General features: G+C 46.1%; 1 protein-coding gene across 2 annotated transcripts in view; it reads right to left on the bottom strand.

Moving 5' to 3' along the window:
• Positions 1-14,338, bottom strand: part of PNPT1 (polyribonucleotide nucleotidyltransferase 1) — a 524,718-nt gene that overhangs the window by 388,737 nt on the left and 121,643 nt on the right. The window lies entirely within an intron of this gene.

Genomic DNA, 14,338 nt, shown 5'->3' with positions numbered 1-14,338 from the left:
ATAGCAAATGTATAAAAAGATCAGTCTTTTGCCCGATTTCAGAATTCATAGAAGAAAACAAACTACTCTCAGACTGGCAAACAGGATTCTGCCCAGAGAGACCAACCAAATTTGCCCTAATCACAATTTGGGATGACCTAAAAACATAGTGGTCAAAAATGGTATCGATGTGCTTCTACTTCTGGGTCTTTCAGCAGCTTCTGACACAGTACACACCAGGACACATTACTTCTTGGATGACAAAGGTTGGGATCGATCAAATCACTCTCAACTGGATTTCCTCTTATCCACACAACAGATCATACCAGGTTCACAAACCACCTTTCTCTTCTAATCGTTGCTGCTGAAAAAACAGTGTCACAAGAATCTACCATCTCACCTCTACTTTTTAACATAAGCATAAAACCAAAACTAAATCTTATCATGAGCTTCAAATTCACCTGCAACACCTATTAATACAATTCACAGATAATTTTCAAACTGGAAAATCCTAAGGCATAAGAGCATCTGAACACCTTCCTCATAGCCATAGATCAATGGATGCTGTAGAATAACTTCAAGTTGAATGCTCCAAAAACTGAAACAGTGACCCGGGGTGAATGGAAAAATTATGACCCTATATCTTTCTGGCAAGTTTAACTGACACCCCTATAAAAAGAGCAACATTTATGAAATATCACAGACTCTTTATCTCTCCTTTCCATGATTACACAAGTGGACAGGCTATCCCAATTAACTTTCTACACAATGCAAACACTTAGACATATCTTTTCAAATTTTGGCATTCTTCAAAAAGTACAGCATCAGTCATTCTCTCTAAACTAGACTATGCTAATGGACTATACCACAGCAATCTACTCTAAAATATCAGAAGGCTACAAAGAATACATAATTCGGCAGCAAGGCCATGACTACATGCCACTATAATAACCCACATCTCTCCATTCTTGAAAGGTCTACACTGACTCCAAAGATCCTATTTAAAACTACTGTGCATCACACACAGAGCTATCAATGCCAAACAACCAAAGTTAATTCACACAAAAATCACAAACTACTCCCAACCATGGTCTGAGAATGAGCTTAGTAATTCCGGCTGCAGAACTATGGAACTCCATAACTGCAAAATCGGAGCTACCAAAAATCAATTAGAGTTCAGAAATAAGGTTAAGAATTGGTTATTCCCTATGTGATCCAAGGAATCCACATGTTCTCACGTCGTGCCTTCAGACCGATACCCTTCATAGCCCTCTAAAATAAAGGAAGTGCTAAATCATCAAAAATGCTTTACAAACAACCCTAATATAACAGGTACCAAATCGCGTAGAAACATACCACTGATGCATCTATCTCAAACACATATTGGAATGATCAATTCGCACCACAGAAACTGCCTACTCATTAAAATTGTGTCTGACAAACCTAAAGAACCTGCTATTTGGGCTCTGGACAGGGGGAAACTTCCTCTCCTGTAAGGGAGGCCAGATTCGCATTCCAAAGGCGGTAGCTTCTTTGAAGATCGCTGGCTCAAGGAGTCTAATCAGCAGGTCATCCTGTGGGAGGGAGTGTTACACCCTCTTCCCGGGCAGACTTTGTTCTGGGTGTCCTGAGTGCAAAGGCTCTCACCCTCGGAAGTCAGAATAGCATCTCGGGTGGGAGGCTGGCAGAAACCAGTCTGCAAGGACACCAGAGGCTGGTAGGCTTTCAGGGGGCATCTCTAAGGGTTCATGCATTGGGTTTACCAATATGAGATGTTTGATACCAAACATCCCTATTTTCAGTGAAGCCATCATGCAGCTGGGGAACTTGATTTCACCACTGTCCAGCATGTGTTTTAAAGTGGCTTCCCTGGTCACTTGAGCTGGCAGTAATAGGACGGACCAACACTCGGGCACATCTGCACATGCAGGTATGCTCTTGTAAGAAATTGCCTCTTTTCTATGGTTAGCCCCCTACTTTTTGCTCAATTTTAATGCAGTTTCATATGTAGCGCACAAGGTCCCTGACAACCAGGTCCCCTGTGCCAGTGCTCCTTCCCTAAAACAAACCTCCAATTGGTACTTCTGCACACTATAAGTCCCTAGTAAATGTTACCCTGGGTACCTGGAGCCTGAAGAGGGTCCCTTGGGATCCCCCTCACTGGGATCTTGCCACTGCCCTTGCAGCCTGCATGCCACTGTGAGGGAGAAACCGACAAAGTCGATATGGCACCTTACCTTGGTGCCATGCCAGCTACCACTGCCTGACAGCATAGGTAAGTCACACCTCTAACAAGTTTCACAACTCTAAGGCAGGGTGCACTATACTACAGGTGAGGGCATATTTGCATGAGCAGATATGCCCCTACAATATTGGGCCCCAATTTCTAGTATTGTAAGTGCCAGGGTAGCCATAGAGAGTACATGGGCTGGGAACTCGACAAATCGACTACGACAGCACCACAATGGCTTCACTGAATAGAGAAGTGTTTGGTACCAAACTACTCCTTTTAATAAATCCATATTGATGCCAGTGTGCGATTTATTGTACCCTGTGCGCAGAGGTCACCTCAGCGGTGCCACCAGAATCCCTACCAACCCTGGTGTGGTCTCTGACCGGCTGTAGACAGCCAGCCACCACCAGACATGTTTCTGGACCCCTGGGTAGAGAGCCCCTGCTCTCTGGGACCAGAAACATTACACATCCTGGGAAGAGGTATCATACCTACTTCCCCAGAATGGGCCAGTCCTCAAAGATGGAAGCTCCAAAGCCTGCTGCCCTTTGTAATGCGACCCCCACCCTCTGCTGCTAGCAGCAGTTGGCAGCCCCTGGTGTAGACTTCCACTTTGGGCGGGAAAATACAAAACAATAGGAGGTGTTCCCACATCTGCCAACTCCACCCCTAAGGAGGGGGAAGCTAGGTGAAGCACAACTTTCAGTCCCCGCCATCGGGAGGATGAGGAGAACCTCCAATCAGGGCTAGGTCTATGTCCCCTCCCATAGGAGGGTGGCATAATAGATGGTGTAGTTACCTCAGGTAAGGTGCCCATTATACCTACCTGCTACAACCCTAAAGCGCCTCCTAAATTTAGTATTTAGACGGCTCCCACAGACCTGGCACCCAGATCTGTGACGACCTAAGAAATGAGAAACCCGCAGCAAAAGCCAGAAGAAACTGCCTTGGAGCCAGCCCTACCTGCCTGTCATCAGCTGCAGCAGTGTTCCTGGACGCGGAGAAAGCGTTCGACACCTGGAGTGGCCTTTTTTTTGTCAATTATGAGAAGAATGGGGATGCCTGCTATGTATGTGGCGACGGTGGAGTTACTGTACTCGGCTCCCACTGCCCGGATACGATTAAACAGCACCATAACTGAAAGTTTCACACTTTCACGAGGCACCCGCCAGGGGTGTCCACTATCCCCGCTCCTGTTCATCATTGCGATGGATCCCCTGGTGCGACATTTTCAAGAGAAACATCTCCACCGGGGGCTCCAGTTTCGCACCGGGCCGCTACTGGTCTCGCTATATGCCGATGACACTGTTTTGTATGTTCGGACTCCTCAGTCCAACCTGGAGCCACTGTTGATGGAGATTTCCCGCTTTGGAGACTACTCGGGCCTTAAAATAAATTGGCACAAGTCAGTAATTTTCCCGCTCACCCCCTCCACCGTGCAGTGGACCTGCTCTTTCCCTCTGGAATGGAGCACCGACTCCGTGAAATATTTGGGTGTACACATTCACCTTGACACGGTATCCATTGTCCGATTGAATTACGGCCGCGCCCTTGATTTTTTGGAAGATCACACGGAACGCTGGATTCGCCTCCCACAGTCTATGGCTGGTCGGATTGCCATCATCAAAATGATTGTCCTCCCCCGGTTCTTATATTTATTTAACAATATTCCGATCCCCCTCACCAAGATTTTTTTTTCACAACTTCGCTCCTTACTTCTGCGTCTGATATGGGGTGGCAAAAACCCACGTGTGGCCTGGCGCACATTGACACTCCCTTACGAACGTGGTGGATTTGGAGTACCAGATTTTTTTCTTTATTACCTAGTAGCACAGAGCTCGTACGCATACCCTTGGTCCTCATCTGAGACCTGAGGCTGACTTGGCACTCCCTGTGGCCCTCTCCTCCATCCTTCCTAGGGGACTCCCCCGAGACCCGCAAGACATACAGCCTTTGTCCACTACTTGTTGGGCTTGGGATAAAATACGACGCCTCTTACTCCTTGAGAAACTATACTCGCCTGCACTGCCGTTGCCCAACCCCCACTGGCTCCCCATTACAGGCGAATCGGTGGTACAGCGCACACTGTCCAAATATCAACTACACATTGTCGGGGACCTTTTCCCGGACGGCCATGCCTTTTCCCTTATGGAAGATCACTGCTTCACGGACAGGACGTTCATGGACTTATTCACGCTGACTATACTTCGCTCAATGCTCAGGGCTGAATTCCCCACATTCCCGCTCCCTCCTGATGACACCTCAGCGCTCACATTCATAATACAGATCCAGACGGGGGCACATGTCGTATCTAAGTTATATAAGTTATGCCTTGCCTCAGTTCCTTCACTCGACGCTAAGGTACGCGTTGATTGGGAGGGCGACCTGGGTATCCAAATCAGGGATGATCAATGGGCTGCGTGTTGTGCTACCACGAGAGAGAAGTGTCCATTAACACCCAACATAAACTTATACATTTTAAGTTCCTGAGAAGGACGTACCACACTCCTGCACTTGCTCATATAATTGACCCTAGCAGGCCGCACAATTGCCCTAAATGCAAAGCTGTAGGCTAATCAAAAAGAGAAAGGATCACTTGTCCTGCTCAACCTTGAGTGTACAGGACTAGCAAGGGAATGGCCGGACATCCGAGAGAACACTGAGAAGAGGAGTGAAGAGGAGTGACCTGGTCAGACCAAACCAGACAAGTCCAGACCAGGAGCGTGACCAAGGCCAAAGCAGGAACATGCACGAATCCCTCATCGTGAATCTCACAGACAAAGTTCTGTCAGAGGAAGAGACCAATGTACTCAACAAGGGCTTGGGATATGTTCCCACTCCAAAACTAGATGTTTTCAAAACGAAGTGTGAGATGGCTGAGTTTTGCCGCAAATTGAAATTAAAAGCATTTTTCCAGAAAGACCAACCACCTAACAATGAAGGGGACACAACCCTGAGAAAAAAGTCTTTCTTTTGCCCATTAAACTTTCAGATACCCATTGAGATACAAACATTCGAACAGGCAGTTTTTAAGGGCATTGATGCAATAGCGAATGATGTACAGAAACCTTTCCAGAACATCACAAGATCTGAACAACAGGCATTGAACGCTCTGAAGAATGACCATGACATTGTCATAAAACCGGCCGATAAAGGCGGAGGGATTGTCCTATTGACAAGTACAGGATATCACCAACAGTGTATGGATCTACTGTCAAATGACAAATTCTATAAAATCCTCACAACAGACCCCACATCCAGGCTCCAGAGAACTGTCGCAATGATGATAGAAGAAGGAGAGGTCAACAACTGGATTTCAAAAAAAGAAGGGGATTACCTACGGACCACCACACCCCGTACCCCCTACTTCTATTCATTACCTAAGACCCACAAGGGGCGGATACCACCACCTGGACGCCCGATTGTGTCTGGCATAGGTTCGATTCTCGAACCCCTTTCAGAGTTTGCAGATCAATATCTACGACCACTCGTGCAAAAAACCCCCACGTATCTTAAAGATACTAGGGACCTTTTGAACCACCTACAGCACATCAATTACTCACCAGACACTATGCTTCTGGTAGGGTTTGACGTAGAAAGCCTATATACTAGCTTACCACAAGAGAAAACCATGGAAACTCTTGAAAATATACTTTTCAACACCACCTGGATGTACAAAACTCCCAGACATTTTGTTCTGGAATGTTGCCGATTGGCCCTTATGGAGAACTTCTTTCAATACAGAGACACCCTGTATTTGCAATGCCACGGGACTTCGATGGCCAGTACCTTTGCCCCCAGCGTGGCAGGGCTGTATGTGAGTACTTTTGAAGACACATATATTTTGAACCAAACCAACAATCCTTATCATCAATGTATACTGTTTTGGAAAAGATACATTGATGACATTTTTGTTATTTGGAAAGGGGATCAAGCAACCTTGTCAGATTTCCACAAATGGCTGAACCAACAGGATACCTGTCTACAGTTCACATACTCTGCAGACAAAACGAGCATTGACTTCTTAGATGTTACCATCTATGCTGAAGCAAACACCCTTCAAACTAGGACCTTTTTCAAGACAACTGCGAAAAACAGCCTTTTGTCCTCTACGAGAGAACTTACCCTACAGCCAGTTCCTCAGGTTACGGCGTAACTGCAGCAACATCTCAGAGTACAAATCACAAGCTAACGATCTTTGTAAAAAACTAGAAGCTCGAGATTACCCAAAGAAGATCATATCCAACTGCAAGAAACGGGCCAGGAACCACAATAGAGAGGCACTTCTGGAAAGCATCCCAAAGACTCCGCAAGAGGAAATCCTCACATGTGTAACCACATACAGCCCCATGACAAATAACATCAAAAAGATTGTCAATAAAAATTGGCGGATACTGACATCAGGTAACCTAACTTGGCCGAAGCCTAGATTTGCAAACAAAAGGAGTAGAAACCTAAAAGACATGCTAGTTCATACTAGACCACCCCCTAAAACACCAAGAGACAATGTCTCTCTGTGGGGCAACCCAAGAGTGACAGGCCACTATCCATGTGGCTCGTGCTCTGTCTGTGAACTCACAAGACCAACAAAAGAAATACAGCTTTTACCCAACTTCAAATGGACATTGAACAACCATACTAACTGTAACACGATGCATGCTGTATATATGATCACATGCCCGTGTAAATTAAATTACATTGGGATGACGTGCAGGAAAGCAAAGCAAAGAATTTGTGAGCACAGGAGCAGCGTGAAATGCAAAAAAAGCACGACGAAAATGGCCTCACATTATCTAGAGAAAGGCCATACTGTTCTTGACCTACAATGGGTGATTCTTGAAACCTTAACGAATAAGGATCACAATGCGGAGAGAACCCTATTCGAGAAAGAACAGAGATGGGTACATAGACTCAAGACTGACACCGAGGGACTGAATGACAATATACCTTGGCTGTCTTTAGTAAGAAGGTGATTACTCTGTTATAAGACCAGACCTACCACTAATCATAAATAATATAAAACACTCATGGTGACCATTACATTCTCCATTATGAAAGATGAAACTGTGCCCTAATGAGAAACATAATGGAACACCAAGGAAAGGAGGAAGCAAGATACAAATGCCATAACGTATTTATTTTTAGCCCTCCCTATTTCAAAAAACTAAAATGAGCAGGCGATTTACAGAACAGAGTACCTCAATTAATGCCTTCTCAAACCGTAGCGCAACACCGACACACTCGGTTACCATGGTTACGTAAACACAAGACTCAGACCAATAGGGAGCCTCTGAACGCACAACCAACGCCCATTAATATGACCCGGAAACAATACCAATTGCTTCCGGTCCGGTAAGAGCAGCACAGCGCATTCACACGAAAGCTGAGGAACTGGCGCAATAGGTAACATAAGGAAACACCGCGAATACGCCTCTACAGAACCGCAAGTATAAAACTGTGCTCCGTCTAATTTTCGGATCCTTTTTTCTCCCCGTAGCCCATTCTAAGAGCTCTACCACCGAAGGGAGTGTGCATAATAATTGCGCGAGGTAAAGCAGGGATTTTAATACACGCCGACGGTCACTACGCCGCTCTCCTCCTCTCCCTGCCCATACTCATGTGAACTAGTTTATCTTGCACCGCGCTGTATTTCCCGCATTTTAGCACTTTGTTTCACGTATAAAATGCGCAACGCCCAATAAGATCTACCTCACTCACAAAGCACTTTGAGTATACTTCACAGCAGAATAAGTATACATAATAGAGACTATCACAATTAGTAGCAACCTTTATGAGCACAATATTGCTACACAATCCGAGTGATACCTATGTCCGTCCACAAGATATGCATGTTGATTCACCAAGAAGCATGCTATAGCCAACTGCATGAGACAGGAAAGTACTAGAGAGAGTTGACAGTGCCGCAGACAACAACCGGTCATGAAAAGTATTGTCATTTTATAGTTGTTTATAATTGGTAAATATGAGAAGCAAATTTTGCTTAACGTGTGTCCCCCCACTCCTCCCCTCCCTGTATGAGTGTTGCAAACTTGTGTTTACTCGTTACAGGTACCATAAGACCTCCAAACATAGGAACAGGTCAATAACCTTTTTCCTTATCACATTTTCGAGCACTTCAATTATTTAACCCTTCACCTCACTCACCATTGGTCCTGATGAATGCCCGTAAGTCCTAGAACCCAGGCAATCAAGGCAGAAACATGTCGACCTATTTTCAATCACCCCCCCCCCATTTTTTCTAATTCCATGACTCTAAGTGCAACTACTACTCATTATCAAGTCAACAAGCTGCACTATAACAGAGTTTACCAGACCATAAACCAGACTGAATAAAATTTCCTTTTGCTGAGTTTTTGGTTTTTTAACAACTTTTATCTCTGGCTCACTACTGCACCAACCTTGGGTAAAATACCTCCGGGTGGAGGCTGCATAACGAAACTAGACCTTATGATTATGCACACACGTGATACAAAAGCGGAGAATCAAGATATACCGCTCTGAATCCACCTTACCCATCACGTGCATGAGGGTCTTTTTATTGGGACACCCCTTGCTAGTCCTGTACACTCAAGGTTGAGCAGGACAAGTGATCCTTTCTCTTTTTGATTAGCCTATATCTACCTGGAAAATGAATGGATCCGTTTTCCACCTCCCCTCTTTTGATTAGAATACCTAAATGCAAAGCCCCACAGGCGAATTTTGCCCATCTTTCCTGGACGTGCCCGCAATTGCATACCTACTAGCTGCAAGTACACCAGGCTCTGGGGAACATACTTGGCATGGACCTGCAACCCACCCCTGAAATTGCGCTGCTTGGTTATGTTGCCAACTTCCCACGCCCGCTTCGAAAACTGGCATCCATTGGCTTCCTTTTAAATAAACGGGAAGTAGCGCTGCTCTGGTGTGCTAGGCGCGCTCCAACAGTCCGCGCTTGGCTCCGTAGTATGGCTTACTGGAATGTTAACAGCGCTGAATATTCCGAGATGGTTCCTACTGCTTCTAGACCACTAGACATATGGGGGGCCATACCGGAAATATACTGCGAAGCTCGCTCAGGAGGCACAATCCCAATCGATTAACTCCTTTGTTCCTGCGGGGTGGGATAGGAAGGGCCACACTACCACATAGGGACTACCTCCAGTGCTATCATTCGGTTCATGCATGACCAACATTGCTAGGTCACGGAACTAGCCACCCTGGCGACTTGCTGAATGGCCTCTGGGACTGCCTTGAATGTTGCCTTTCTCATTGTGGGAATACCGATGTCACCTTTGTGGTGTTTGACAGATGACTGGTCTGTACCTGAATGTCTTGATGTTCCATTCTTACTGTGCCATGCTGAGAAAGAATCTGATTCTTGTGCTGACTGATCTGCTCGACTGTACTCGCAAATGTATCGACTTGTATCATTCTTTGTACGTTGATGACCAGAACTGGGAGCCGGGCTTTCCGGTATCTGGCTTAGCGGGGCTGGAATGAGCTACCTTTGTTTTTACGAAGGGCAAATAGCCTTCTTGCTTTTAGGAAGGAATTAAAAACTTGGCTTTTTTCTGCATAGGGGTTTTCTTTGGTCTTTTTCCTTCAGTTTTTAGTTGTTGTGTTGTCACTCTGTATCAAGTTCTCTTCGCCAAAGCGCCGGGATGCTCTTCGGAGTAGCCGTGCGCTATAGAAGAAAATAATTAACATAACATAACATAACATAACCACTTTTTCTACAGTTATTGTATGATTTCCCGATTTCCTTCTCGTGTTGTAAAAAAGCAAAAATGTACCATCCTAATATGTCATTCAGACAGTTTGCAATCCCACTGTGATACATTTCATTATCGTTTGTTAATCCGACCTATACATCTCACTATTTGCAATGTTACATATGTATGTAATGATTGGATTGCTCTCTTGTGCAATAAACAGATTATAAAAAAAAAGTCTGACATTCTCAGTAAAACATGTACATCCAACAAGGACAGAGACTGTCAGTTGATTCCTTTTTGTTCTACTGCAGCTTCCCAGAGTGTTCTAAAGAACAACTAGAGCACTAATAGTCTTACTCATTACAAATCTTGATTGGAATAAAGTGGTAACTCTTAAAACATTTAATCTAAAAAGGAACAAAATGAGGGGGTATATTTTGCCATAGAAAGTATGATTAGTGCTGCAGAAAGAAAAATTAGGGCACATTTTGAATGACTTCTCAAATCCTCTTCTATTTCATTAAAAATTCTGACATGCAGTCTTCCAAGATGGCCAACAGAGACAAAAGAGCCCAAATGTAGCCCAAATATCACCCAGATGTAGCCCAAGTATAGCCCAATGACAGAATGTCCCAGAGTGTTCTAAAGAACAACTAGAGCGCTAACAGTCTTACTTATGACAAAAGTATGGCACACCAGAAGCCATCTTGATTGGAATGAAGTGGTAAGTCTGAAAACATTTAATTTAAAAAGGAACAAAATGAAGGGGTTCATTTTGCCATAGAAAGTATGATTAGTGCTTCAGAAAGAAAAATTAGGGCACATTTTGTGTGACTTCTCAAATCCTCTTCTATTTCATTGACTGAGTGTGCCCTGGGCTCCTGCCAACCAGGTACCCAGGGCCTGTGTTCCTTCCCTAAAAACTATGTTGAAACGAAACCCAATTGGCATCTCTGGCCACCTATCAGCCCCTAGTAAATGGTACCCTAGGCCCAGGGCATGGTGACCAGAGAAGACCCCTAAGGGCTGCATCACTTATTGTGCCACCCTTAGGGGCCCTGTACCTTGGTACCCACACATTGCCTTTTGCAGGGTGAGTGCCTAGGTACAGAACTAAACAAAGAGTCGACATGGTACACATCCCTGTGTGCCATGCCCACAAACCCACTGCCCTGGCATACATCAGTCAACCCTCTAGCTGGGTGCCCTATGCCAGTGGTGTGGGCCCAGGTGCATTAGCCCTGTGCTCCTACAGTACCCAGGGCCATTCATGGGCACTGTAAGTGCAGTGATGCCATTAAAGAGTATATGGTGCTGGGAGGTTGTCATTACGAACTCCACAGCACAATGGCTACACTGAAGATTGACAAGTTTGGTACCAAACTTCTCAGCACATTAAACCAGAACTGATGCCAGTGTGAGATTTAATGTAAAATGAACCACAGGGCATCTTAGAGATGCCCCCTGAAAACCTAATCTACAATCCACGTCTTGCTGAGAGGCTGCCACACAGCAGACATGTTGCTGGACCCCTGGGTAGGAGAGTCCCCGCTCTCCTGGGCCTGCAACAATGAACATCCTGGGCGAGGTGCTACGTCTCCTCCCTCAGGATGGGCAGGGGGAATCTTCAAAGGCATGCCGCCTCTGTGAGCTTCTCCAGACCATTTGCTGTACCCAGCAACCAGCCCCCACCAGTCCTGCCCCTCACTCTGGCGGGAAAAATTACAGCAAGAAGGGGGGTGTGCCAGCCTGTGCCAACCCCACCCCTCAGGTGGGGGAGACGAGGTGAAGCACGACCCCGGGCTCTGGCCATCTTGAAGATGGGGAGCCCTGCCCAATCGCAGCTAGGCTCCTGCCCCCCCTCCCACAGGAGAGGAACAGGCTAGGGGGTGTACTCACCCCAGGGCAGGGACTCATTGGTCCCTGTCCTTGCCCTACCTGTAACGCCCATAAATTCAGTATTTAGGGGCTCCCTGTACCTTCCTTCCTCCGATCCCGATAAGAAAAGTAGAAAGAAGATCAAGAAGAAGAAGACCCGCCGTGCAGCTGCTAACAGGACAACAACAACTGACTTGGCCCAAGCCCTACCGGCCTGTTGATCCTGGAACCTGCTCCTGCCTAAATCCCGGCGACTCCTGCGGACAGCCACCTTGGGACACCCAGAGGACCTGCCTGCCTTGACCCTCTGGAAAATTGGACTCCCATCAGCAGAGGGTCTGCTGTAACAACCCCCCTGGTGCCAGCTAGGAAGCTCCGGACCAGCCCACTCTGCACCCGCCCAGTCCGGGCCGAGCCCAACCGAACCAAGACCACAAGGACGCCCCCCGGCGACTGGGACCCGAAGTCCAGTGCCCAAAGACCCTCCTCGACGAACCAGACGATGCCTGCAGACTCAGAACCAGGACCACCCCAACCGCGACCAGCTGAGGGTAAGCTTCTCCGACACCCAAAGACCCCCTGCACCCAGCGCCCTACAGCCCCCTGTGCCTCCCTTTGGGGTACCTACCTGTGCTCCAAGATGCCAACTTACCTCTCGAAGTGCTGGTCACCCCTGGAGAGTCTCCGTCCCCGTCCCCGAGCCTGCAGCCTTTGTTCCTTTTTGACCTTTCCCATTGGATAACATTGAGCGCCCGAAGGCTCAAAAGCACCCTGCACCCAGCCGCCAGAGTGCCGCTGGCTGTGCCACCTTTGTCCTATCCTACTTCCCCCCTTGCCCTGAGCAAATGACCAGGAGCCCAGCTCCCACAGCTGAGTGGCCTGCTAGCCAGCAGCAACCAACCGAAGGCCCCCTTTCCTTCATTGTATATCATTGGGCCTAACTTCCTCTGCACCCGGCCGGCCCTGTGCTGCTGTGGCTGAACTAACTGTACTTACCTGACCCTGGGATACCCCTGAGTCTATGCCCAGAACCTTAACTTCACCAGCTAAGTACTCGCCTGGAAACCGGTAACTCACTTACCGGCCACTGGATAACATTGACCAATTTTGACTTGAAAATTTTCTAAGTGGGAAGTTTTGAAAACTGAAAATATTCATATAAAATCAGCCGAATTCCGAAGTACTCACATGTGATCAGGGGAGAAGCCAGTACTGTACCTTTCAGCCCAGTACTGGATCGCAAAAGTAATCCTTACCGGGTTTACAAGTAACCTGTATTTTCTCCATAGGAACCCATTGTCAGCTTTTCTATGAAATTTCTTCTAAGTGTCTACTTTTGAAAATTTGAAATATTCTTTAAAAATCATACGAAAAACTGAAACGCAATTACCTACCTGTTTTAGGTTAAGACCCAAGGGCCGGCCCTAGGAGACCAGTGCTGGATTACAAAACTAACGCGATCGTACTTTACCTGCAACCTGAATTTTTTCCCATTGAATAACATTGTCAGATTTCCATTGAAAAGTTCTTAAGTGTGAACTGTTAAAACAGCTTTATATTCATGAAAATTCACTACAGTAACTAAAACGTTTTTGCTAATCTGGTTTCAGCTTAGAACCCAGGACTGAACCTAGGGTCTAGTCCTGTAACTACTAAAGTAATCTTCACTGTAATCCACTGTACTTTTATGATGACAATCCATTGAGCTCAATGCTAAAGTGTGTCTAGACTTGAGTTGCATGCAGCAACCTCTGTACCTAGTATTCACAAACTTTATTGCTTCCTTGCAAAGTAATTACATGAGAGTACTCATAACTAGCAAAGTATATTTTTATGCCTGTTGGTTCCAAAAAATAAAACACCTATATCTTTGGATATAAAAACCATTGGCCTGGAGTTCAGTCTTTGAGTGTATGAAATCCTTTGCTGACTGAGTGCGTACAACAAATGCTTTGCACTGCCCTCTGGTACTGCCTTAATGCTCGACCCAGCTACCACTTTTGAGAGTAAGGTCAGTCCTGACTTTAACCTCTGTTATACCCGTGGGGTTTGTGGACTCTATACACACTGTACTTCTTTATTGTCCAGTATATATAGAGCCACTTTCTCACATTGGGTGAGTGTTGCTTGGTAGTGGCTGAATATGATAACCTCTATAAGTATGGGGTAATGTGCTGGAATGGTGCAGAGTGTTCAATTTATGAGTCTTTGCTGTAAAATTATCGTTGTTCTTCCTCCGGTCCCCTTCAACGCTCCAGCCTAGTTATGCGTGTGCCGGCTGGACCGTGAGACAGAGATACAGTGAACCTGTCTCCTCGTCAATGACAAGCTGCACCACGCAGCGGTCCAGGGTTTAGGCATGCACTTCGGGGCGGGCCAGAGTCTGTTCAATCCCTTGAAACATGAAGCTGCAAGCAGCGGGTGCCAGTAAAACTCCGGCCTCTTGTATATATACATTCACTGAAAAAAACAAAGGTTTCAGGCAAGTTATAGTTATAAATTAGCATTTAAAAAAATCTTAGAAAATCACTGA

Source organism: Lissotriton vulgaris, chromosome 6 (genome assembly GCF_964263255.1).
Source record: "Lissotriton vulgaris chromosome 6, aLisVul1.2, whole genome shotgun sequence".
Classification (NCBI taxonomy): Eukaryota; Metazoa; Chordata; class Amphibia; order Caudata; family Salamandridae; genus Lissotriton; species Lissotriton vulgaris.
The sequence above is the reverse complement of the archived record's forward strand: the minus strand, read 5'-3'. Positions and strand labels throughout refer to the sequence as shown.